Here is a 10,508-nt window from a genome sequence, read left to right as displayed (position 1 = left end):
GTGAGCATGACAGCTTGTGCAATCTTAACTGCGGGTCAGTAGTTAAAAATATTCTGTCCTTATCTTTGTTGTTTCGGTTTTTTTAAACCATGACTGGATGTGTAATCTGCAGGCTGAAACTATGCCATGAGAATCACACTTTTTAACAGATGCAGAGCTCATAGTTTTGATGACAGAAGTAAGATTTTTCAGATTAACATAATGTATGTTTAATAATTATGAAATACCTAAGGATACTGAATTCCTGGCAACTAGCACTCTCACAGCTGAAAACAACTGTTCACACAAATGGCCTGAAAATATTAGCTATGTCCCAAATAACATATTAATTAATAATTAACAGTTGTGAGAGACACAATATGAGTCATGTTCTAAGCTCTTACTGGCAACATCTAAATAAGATTGTCCTGATGTGAATAACTAATACAAATCAGTATGATCCCTGTGCTTGAACAAAACTCTTTTTATTCCTCTTTCTGTTGGAGGCTAAATCTTAAAAAGTGCTGAGTAACACCAGTTTTCACCTTACGGGAATTGTGGGTAGTCGGTATATCTCAAGAATGGATCCTTTGAAGTATAATACAAAGTCTGCAGGTTTTTGGGTTCTCTTTGGTTTTTTTTCCCTGGCTCCAGAAAGATCTTTGGCAGCCTGGCAATTTAGTCTCTGTATTTCAAGAACTCTGCAAGAGGGATGAGCTTGAAAATGGTTAGTGAAAAACAGACTTCAGCTCAAACTCCATCTTGCACTGATCTCTCATTTAAAATACATACAAACTTATGTATAATTCAGTGGTTCTTGACACAAGACAGAACTCTGGAGTTTCTGTAAAAAGGTGACATCTTTGTGAATATCTTCCTGTTTCTGAATTATTTGTGTATCCATCGTGGAATACTGATTTCTGTCGTCTTCTGCTCCAGCGATTGGCAGCTTGTTAAATGATGTGCCCTTTGTACCGCTTTATTTATATCTACTATTGATTCACAACCCATTTACTGAAAGAAGCTATTTCTGAATAACGTGATGGACCATACTGATGAAAAAATTGATTAAAATTATTTTTTCAAAGCCAAATGCTCATTGCTTTCTGCCATGAATATGTGCTTTAAGCAGATGACCCGACAGTACTTTAAATAGCTGCTATTCTGTGACAGAAGCTCAGATAAGTATCCTATGCTATATATACTTAGAGAATATCTATTGGAAGATGCTTATTATTCCCCACTTTGTTGAAGTAAGCTATAAAATCAGGAGTCATCATTATGCTATTCTAGTGTGGCCCCAATTCCACTCTCACACATAATTGTTGTATTGGGGATTTTGTGACCTTGTTTGCAGTATACACACCCAGTGTGTCTATGCTGAGTGTGTTTGGACTATGGACTGTGCTCATAAAACTAATGAGTTCAGGTGCAATAGCTTGTTTTCTAGTCAGCATTACTTCCGCTTCCTTCCCATGCCCTTTGTGGAAATATTTATCTCTGTTTCTACGTACAGTGTGCAACCTACAAATATTAATCCATAACTGGAAGGTAATAGCAGGTAGTCCAGTAATGCCGGTAACAATGATGCAGCTGTATTGCCATTGCTAGTAACAGTTCACAGGCTTTGTCCTGTGTTTACAAAAGGTGAGGATGGAGGCTTATCACATGTGCTTTGCCTGAACTTTCTCTGATCTTCTTGTGGCTTTGGTTTTACTTGATCTAGCTGCTACATCATTTTTTTCTAATGACAGGAGTCTATAGCTAAATTAGTTTACTTTTGCTTTGTATTGTGTAACCACAGGTTTTATACAGATATTAATAAGTAGTTATTCTGTGTAGGATGATATATTTATGACTAACAACATTACAGTGTACAGAAATGAAGGCTTATTACAACAGCAGCAACCTTGAGCAGTGAAGACACCAGGTGCAGTGTGGAGTATAGGCATGGGACAGTAAGAGATGGGGCACAGGCTGGTGGTGGAGACCCTGAGGCTGATTCGGAGAAAACTCCAGGAACAAACTTGCCAGCAGAGTTTCAGGTTGACAACCAGGTATTCTTTATTGCGGCGCCGGGAGACACGGGCGTGTTAGCTCCTCCTAACGTGTGTCCCCGAATTGCTATACAGGTCATCCTTGTATGGTTACTGAGCATATTACATCATTTTCCAAAAGGTTTCCGGCGTGCATACAAAAATGTGGTGGTCTTTAAGGGTCGTTTACTTTTCCCAACAAGCTTAATTAACATTACAGACATAGCAATCATTCTGGCCTTCTACTTATCAGTTAGTTTAACTGCTCTCATCCTGGACATCTGTTAGTCCGGGGATACTCCCCATCCCCAGGTCCTGTCCTTCTATTCTGCTTTTCTCACACCTTTTGTACTGAGGCCCTGAGGGCCTGAAACTATGTCAACTACCTCCAAGCACCGCAGTTATTTTCCATTACAAAGCCATCGAACTTAACATTACTTAGAACTGATTACATTTTGTACTTTTGTGCCTCCTTGTCTCAAGGCTATAAACAACTTTCCAATGGTCAGTTAAAGAAATACAGACCTGGAGCTGGACAAAGCTAGCCTTAGGCGTGAAAAGAGAAGAAAGTATTTAAGATAAATAAAATACATAGTTGCAGACTAGTGAAAAAGGAAGGTGCTTAACTTCATTAGGAAACATTTAAAAATAGCCCCAAGTGAAAGCTGTTTCCAAGAGAGGAAAAAAAGAAGAGGAAATCATGAAAATTAACATCATACTCTTGCAGGCACAGGACTCTGGATGCTGATGATCCACTATGTTCACTCCCATCAGATGGAAGCCATAGGGAGGTGAAAGGGTAGGCAAGATACAAGGGGTAGGTACTAGATAGTGCATGCGTAACAACTTTAACTGTAGTATTGCTGAGACTTTCTATACAATTGCTTTATTTTTCTTTATTTTTCTGCAATAATCAGTTTTTTTTTTTTATTTTTATTTTTTTGTGACTTTACACATTGATGTGCGGATTGAATCCACAACTCGTTAAAGTTGTAAAGTAGGTATGCTTTTTATTCAGTGCTGAGACGCACGGGGATAATTCCTCAAAGTCATGTGTGCCTCAGTGTTGTTTCCCTCTACATTTATTCTCTAAAGTTATATATATTCATAAGGTTGCACAACATGCCTATACATATTCATGTCCTATCCCTGTTTCATATTATAATGAGCCAGAAGGTCCACTGCGCCTGCGCAGTGCCCCCTCTGGTCATGGGCAGGGGTCTCAAGATGAAGTAAATGAGTCTTCCTCCTCTGGGTAGGGGTCTTCAAGATGAAGTAAATGAGTCTTCTTCTTCTTGCACTTTTCACCTTTTTAGTCTTCACGTGTGGCCTTAGAGTTTGGTCAGTGTCCCAGCCATAAATCATCTGCTTCTCTCCCCTTTATAAGTAGATTCAGGCGTCTGCTTTTCCTTATCAATAGGACCAGGTATCTGCTTTCCTTATCAGTAGGACCAGATGTCTCTCTTCTGCTTAGCAGGCATTTACAACAGACAATACTTTTGTTTAAGCAAGCAAATTCCTCTAACCCCCTTGTACAACTGCCCTGTACAACCCCCCTGTACATTGGTCAACCCTCTGCATCAACATAAGATGGGTTTCTTTTTACCCATAACAAGATTTTGTACATAGCAGCTCCTAAAGACAGTTGCTTCCCCATGTTGAGATGGCACCTGCTTGATGGGCTGCTGGATATATTAGCCAGCCTTTGTGGTGGTTTTCACCAGGTCCTTTAACGCATCTGTGATGTCTGATCTCATTTACCACAAAAGCTGCACAAAAGTTTCTTTCTTCATTGTGACTCAAAGCAACCACTACTCCCTGAGAACACTCAGTTCCATCAGTCTGAGCCATCTGTTTGGATTTGTCAGGGTCCGACTGGAGAAAAATCCCAGTGCCAGACCCTGGTTCAGTTTGTGATCCCAAGAGTGAAATTAAGACACAAATGAGGTGAAGTACCATAATCAGACAGTTTGTTTATTACAAATTACAAAAAGACAGTTGTAAAAAAGGGATGTTATTGTAATAAAGGGTATAGTGATAGGACAGATTGAAAAAAAGATAGAAAATGAAGCAGGAATTTGGGGTGCAGAGAGAGAGAGAGATAGTCACCACCGTGGATCCGGCGGTGTCCCAGGGATCCGTCGTCATCGTCGTTGGCGGTGGGAGTTCTTCAGGGTTCATAGTATCGTAGTATCGGAGCAGAGTATCCCCCAAGAGTCCATCGGCAGTGGGTTTCCTTGTGGAGGCATCCTTCTGGAGTCCCCTTTGAAGGTACCCATTTTGGCAATGTTTTACTCCCCTTTTTTATATTCCCGTTCTGGTGGGCCAGTTTTTCTGATCTTGCAGCCAGCTGCAGGTGTCTGCACACACACAGCTGTCTGCAGCAATTCTTGGGATAATAGACAGCAGTTCCTCACAGCAATCAAAGGTAATGGGTGAAAGAGTCTCTTTCTCATTCAACCCTCAGGCAATGGATGGTGGATTCCCAATTCAGCTCCTCACTCCCTTCTCACAGGCAATGGATGGAAGAGTCTTAACTCCTCCCACCCTTCTCCCTGGCAATGGATGAAGAGTCTTAACTCCTCCCACCCATCTCTGAGACAATGGACAGTGGAGTCCAGTTTCAATTCCTCACACCAATTCTTGAGACAATGTAAGGGTGTTACCTCAGCTCTTTCCCACTCATCCCTCAGGCAGTGGATGGTGGTGTCCCATCTCAGCTTCTCAGACCAATCTTTGAGACAATGGACAGTGGAGTCTGATTTCAGATCAGTCTCTCACAGGATTAAAAGTACGATCCAGGATCCAGTGAACCTCTGGTGTAAAAACAGCTTCTTTGGAGAAGGAGGTATGAATTCTTTAAGCTTCCATCATTTTCTGCTTTTAGTCTCTCAGTCTGTACTTGGCTACATTGTCTCCTTCAAACACACCGTTTCTCTTCTGAAGTGGCGGTATGCTATGGAGGTCTCCAGCAGGCATTATCTGAGGTCTATCACCAAACCTGTCTGTGACTGGCTTAATTTCTTAACTTCTTTGCACCTCAATTCTCATCTAATAAATGGGTATTCCTTTTTTTTTTTTTCCAGTGTGTCATTACTTAAGACTGTACATTGAGCAAAACAATGACTATCACTGTGTTTGGTGTATTGCACAACACAGCGAGGCTGAACTCTGCGAGATCCACAGCTACTTTATAAATCAGGGTCACAACTGCTGGATGAGAACACAAGTCAGAGCTGCCTCCTCAATCTCTTTCTTAGGAGAACAGCACCCAAAATTTGAGACTCCCTTAAGAATTTAGTGAGCTTGGTATCTCATATTCCTTCTTCTTTTCTTGAAGTTCCTTGAAATAAACTAAAAATTTGGGAGTTCCTACAAGATTCAGCTACCAGAAGTGCTGTGCAACTACAGCTGAAAAGTAAATTATATATGTGGACAAGAGAAAAAAACAGCAGTTAGAATAGCCTGAATAGTATGCATGCATTGCACATTTCCCATTTAAACCAATGCTGTTGCTGTCCGCTAGTTCAGTTACTGCCAGTGTGTGGCTTTGGGCGAAGCAATTTTCTGCTCCACTTTTTCCATCTGTGAGACAAAGAAAGCATGAAAACAGGGGGAAAATAAGTTTAAAACCACTTCATTTTTCTTCTTTTCCTAATGGCAAAAAAACCACCTCTGCTCTTCTTTTAGCTTCGGAAGGCAATACATTCTCACCTCTCTTCATCTTTGTTGAGCTACAGGAGTTTGCCTTTCACTACCTCCCAACTTTAGCCTCTGCTTCACAAAGTGACTTGAGATAATGTCCACAGAGCACCGTGGGTACCTCAGTGAACAGTGTGGTATCACTACAAATAACACCCCATGCTATTTATAGATAGGAATGACCCAGAGAGCATGGAAAAGCAAATAAATGGTATCACACTGTTCTAGTTTATATATATTTATGTATCTTGTTCGTCTGAATTTAATATTGCTTTCTATTGACTTCAGTTGTATCTGCCTGTGTTAAGTGCTGCACTAGAAGCCCTATTATGTCAGTATGTATTAAAAACATGCAAGGAGCTTGTGGTTATTTAGATGTGCTCCCTTGGAAGAGAGATTGCAATGAAGTGTTTTGGATAAACAGTAAAAGCAAAAGGTTCTTGGAAGGCCTTAATATGCAGGTAGTAATCTCTAGGTCTCATTAATGTGCAGCTAATTCTTGTCAGAATACTTTATCCAAGATTCTTCAGGTATTTAATTTTAAAATTAAAAGAAACCCCCATATTATTAAATTTTACTGCTGAAGATTCATCATATATTCATACATTGAGCTGTTTGGGATTATTGTTTTGTGGTTTTGATAGGACTCATTTCCCTTTCTTATTTCCAGCTTCCATTTTGGTAGCTGTATCTTAACATCATCTAGGCCTGCATAATAGCTTTATTTACATTTTAGAATTAAAAATAACAGCAGGACTGTGTAATTGCTTGGCAGGAATTCAGGCCTTGTATTTTGTGATTGTACAAAAAGCAACTGTGTCAGGAATAAAAAGAAGTCTAGCAGTATTTAAGCATGAAATAAAACCATGTATTATTTTTTATATTCAGTGTGTAACAAAGATTTGTAACTAAGGCTTTGCAAAACCTAGGACGGACAACATCACTCCAGAAGGTAACTACACCAGGGATTTGAATGTTTCATTTCTGGGATTAGAAACACATGCTTACCCTCTCAACTGAGGGAGCACTAATGGACAGCCATGGACGCTAAGGCTGCAGCAGTGCTAGAAATGAGCATGTTATAATGCTTATAGTCAGATTAATAACCTTACTTAGATTAAAACCAAATGTAAGTTGCCTGTTGCTGATAGTGTGTTTGCAGAATCAGACCTTAATGGTCTGACTCTGTACTTAAATAGGTATATTGACTATATATTGTAGTTGCATAAAGAAAATAAAATTCAATGTTTAATTTTATAATTAATCTAAAGACATTCCTTCTTACTGATTTTAAGATATAACAGAATTAGGTTTTGTTTGTTGTGTAATTACTTGGTGAGGTTTCATTTGCTTTAAATCAGGCCCCTAGTCCTGTGATTCTTACTCATGCGTAGGCCGCCCCACTGAATTCAAAAGAATACATTCTTTTCTCTTCTTCTAGAGTCACTGAGGATTATAAAGCTGTATGAAAGAAAATATTTAGCTCAGAGGCATATGTGACTGTATGGATATTCTACTATGACTGGAATCTGTATGACAGAACTGATTCATGCTCTAAATCAGTCAACCCACTTTACCAAAATAGACGTAACTAATGAGAAGACTAATCAGCAGGTTTGTGCATTGCAATTATTTGCCAGTTGCTTATTTTATTAAGTAATTTGCTATTGAAGCTCAGTCAGGACTAATGAAAAAGAGGAAATTGAATTAATACATGCTGAATACATTTAATTGACCTATTTTTGTCTGGTTTAGAGCAGAATACTATAAACTTGCTTAACAATGTTTTTTATCTCAGATTGAAAAGGGGAAAGATAAAAATGGCATGCATGGCTGCTGAAGTAGATCTCAATTTGAAGTAGTGCACAGTTAACACTGCTGACCAATGTAGGGAAAAAGTCGTACTAAATAATCAATCAAGGTTAGCTATAAATCAAATAAACACAGATTCTTACCCTCATGTAAGCACTGCTGGCACAAAGCAACCCTAAAGCCAATATACACAGAGATGGTAGGAGCATCCTGTATGAGTGTCCCTTGCTATACCAACTGATTTGTATCACTTTAGCATTAAGACAGCATTACTTACAGCTGATACGTATACTGGGGCTGGGTGACATCATTCTTGGGGAAAAACCAAGAAATCTTTATTCTAATGAGTGATGTTTTGTTTTGCCCTCTGCTTATGTAACATTCAGCATTATGAGATACTAATCTTGAGTGGTATCTCATAATGCTGAGTGGGTCTGTGCATGCTACCACAACAGAGTGAATAATAGGCATAACACTAATAACAGCAATAATTAAAAAAAAAATAATCTAGCTTTGGTTTTGTTTATTGCTTCTTGAGCTAAACATGATCAATCCTGCACAAATATTACCAGGTCTTTCTGTTACCTCAGGCCTGTCAGATAGAGCAGCCTTTGTTTTTGTGGAGTTCATTATGGAAAACGTCATAGGACCAGCAGTCTTTGAATATAAATTGCTCAGTTGACCTTTCTCACGAGTTGAATGGCAGATTGCTATAGGCCAAGAAGCAGCAACTCATTTTCTGATCAAAATGAGGTTAACTGAGTAAATAACTCTTTCCTGGGGGTGTATGTTATTTTTGATACCAGAGGTTAACACCCTTACACCAGGAGGAGTTTGTAGAGTTGATTTCTGTGAAATGTACTATGGAAATACTTTCCTGCTGCAGGTATGAGGCGTTTATGTATTCTTCATTATCACATCCATTGGTGGATTCTTGTTTTTGTAAAAGGCCGTTGCATCAATGCTCATGTTTCTTTATCACAGGCGGTACAGTACGAAATGAAGCTAGTGTCCGTACATGGCAGTGCAGTCTGGGGCTCCTGGCTGCTACAGCAGGATGTCATCTGGCTGTTCCGCATGCACTTTTTGAGATATTCCTCAGTAGTATCATCTACACAACTGAATACAGATGTTCATGGAGGATCACACTTTATGTAAACTTTACATATTGAACCTATTTGGAGATGAATTTACAAGCTCATGCAAGGGTTAGACAGTATTTCAGCTCCTATGCTTATGTGTCCCAGGCATTATTCCCTCACCATGAATGTTTGCATGGCTTCAAAGAAGACAGCCCCAGAGAACCCAGTTTGTGGAGAGGAATCTTAAGTTTTTCCACTCTGAGTTCTAACCAGTGTCACATTGTAGGAATAAGCAGACAAAAGATCATATTTAATATATTTGTTGTCTAAGTCAAAGCCAGTCTTTAATACGATAAGGAATTATTTCTTCATCAATTTTGTAGCAGCAGCTAAGGCTGCAGAATTAGAACATCTCAATCCCACCAAACTAACTTGCTGCCACCAGAAACCACACTTGATGCCTGTCTTCCAGTTTGCTTTGCTAGGTAGTTGGTAGGATGCAAAACCAATCCAGATGGGGCTGGGCTGGGCTATAGGTACAAAACTACAATAGGAATATTGTTTATTTTTAAACTAAAAGATGGTTGAGAGACATATTTTTCCCATTATTAAGACAGAACTTGAATTCTGATGATGGAATTCAGAAAAAAAAACCACACCCCCCAACACAAATTTCCTCATGAGCAGTGAATTTGCTTATGAAAATTTCGAAGGGAGGAAGTCATTCCAATGACGAATCAACATCTTTCAGCTGGAGCACCTGTGTGGTGGAAGAAACCAGGTGAAAATCCAGAAGCAGCCCATGTCTGACCTTGCGGACAAGATGCAGAACGATTCCCTGACTTCGGATCCCATCTTAGTTTGGTTTCAGTGCACACACCGATGACATCCAAGTGTAACTTTTGCCAGTGCTGGGTTTTATGCACGGTTAAAAATATAACCGAGGTGTTTCCGTTACTGCTGCTGTCGTGCTGGTGACGCCTCTCCAGAAAGTACAGTGGGCGCCTGGGAGGTGGAGTGAAAATTAGGGGTCATGGCAGACTCTGATCAGAGCCAGGTACAAATCTCTACAGCGCCAGCTCAGCTACCTTAAAAAACATCACCAAGAGGGGGTTTTGTGGTTGCTTTCAGTGGCAGAGCGAGATCTCCTGTCCGTGCCTCTTAGCGCTGCCGCAGTGAGCGGTGCGAGCTTGTTCTCGGCCACGGCGCGAACCCCGGGCCCGTGTCTCTGGTCCCTCAGGCACCTTACCCGACTGCCCTGCAGCCAGCCTTTAACGCCCACCCCGAGGCTCCCCGCTGCCCGGCCCACTCCCGCCCTCCGGAGCGCCGAGCCCCCCGCCGGCCACTGCGGGCGCTCGATGGCTCCGGGCCCGATTGCACAGCCCTGAGCGGCAGCGGCGCCCTCCGCCCTCCACCGCCGGCGGGCGGCAAGCGGCGGAGGCTGGGGCGCAGGCCCCCGCGCCACAGGATAGCTGGCGGGTGGGCGGGCGGATGGAGCTGAACCCGCGGCGGCACGGGAGCCTTGCGGGGGGCTGAGCCGAGCCGAGCCGAGTCGCCCCGGCTAGGTACCGGGGAGGGGAGGGGAGGGGAGGAATGGGATGGAGGCCGCCGGTCCTGCCGCCTAGCCGCCGGGGCAGGCGGGGAGTGGGCGCCCGAGGGAATGAGGAAAGGGGCGCATTAAGGGGCGCGGGGAGACGCCGAGAGCGCGAAGGCCCGGAGGGGGGCATGGAGCTGGCGGGGGAGAGGGCTTTAGGGGTGACTCTACAGCAGCGGGGCGGGAGAGCTGGCGCGGAGTTAACAGTTGTGTGAAGGCGGCTAAAGGACCGAGGGGAGCTCGCTGAGGAGCTGCCCGAGGCCTGCGCCTGGAAATTGCTCGATCACCCCCTGGAGCCGACGG

The 10,508-nt window shown here is 42.1% G+C and overlaps 1 long non-coding RNA gene across 1 annotated transcript; it reads left to right on the top strand.

Annotated features, from left to right (window-relative positions):
- Nucleotides 1-4,582: 4,582 nt before the first annotated feature.
- On the top strand, nt 4,583-5,630 carry LOC134165783 (uncharacterized). The gene is made up of 2 exons (XR_009965649.1): nt 4,583-4,635; nt 4,818-5,630. It is a non-coding gene; the product is annotated as an uncharacterized LOC134165783 (long non-coding RNA).
- The last annotated feature ends 4,878 nt before the right edge of the window (nt 5,631-10,508 follow it).

The sequence above is a fragment of the Pezoporus occidentalis genome, unplaced genomic scaffold (assembly GCF_034315485.1).
Source record: "Pezoporus occidentalis ecotype Australia unplaced genomic scaffold, CSIRO_AGI_Poc_V1 ctg108, whole genome shotgun sequence".
Lineage (NCBI taxonomy): Eukaryota > Metazoa > Chordata > Aves > Psittaciformes > Psittacidae > Pezoporus > Pezoporus occidentalis.
Note: the sequence above shows the minus strand (reverse complement) of the source record. Positions and strands in the feature narration are given on the sequence as shown.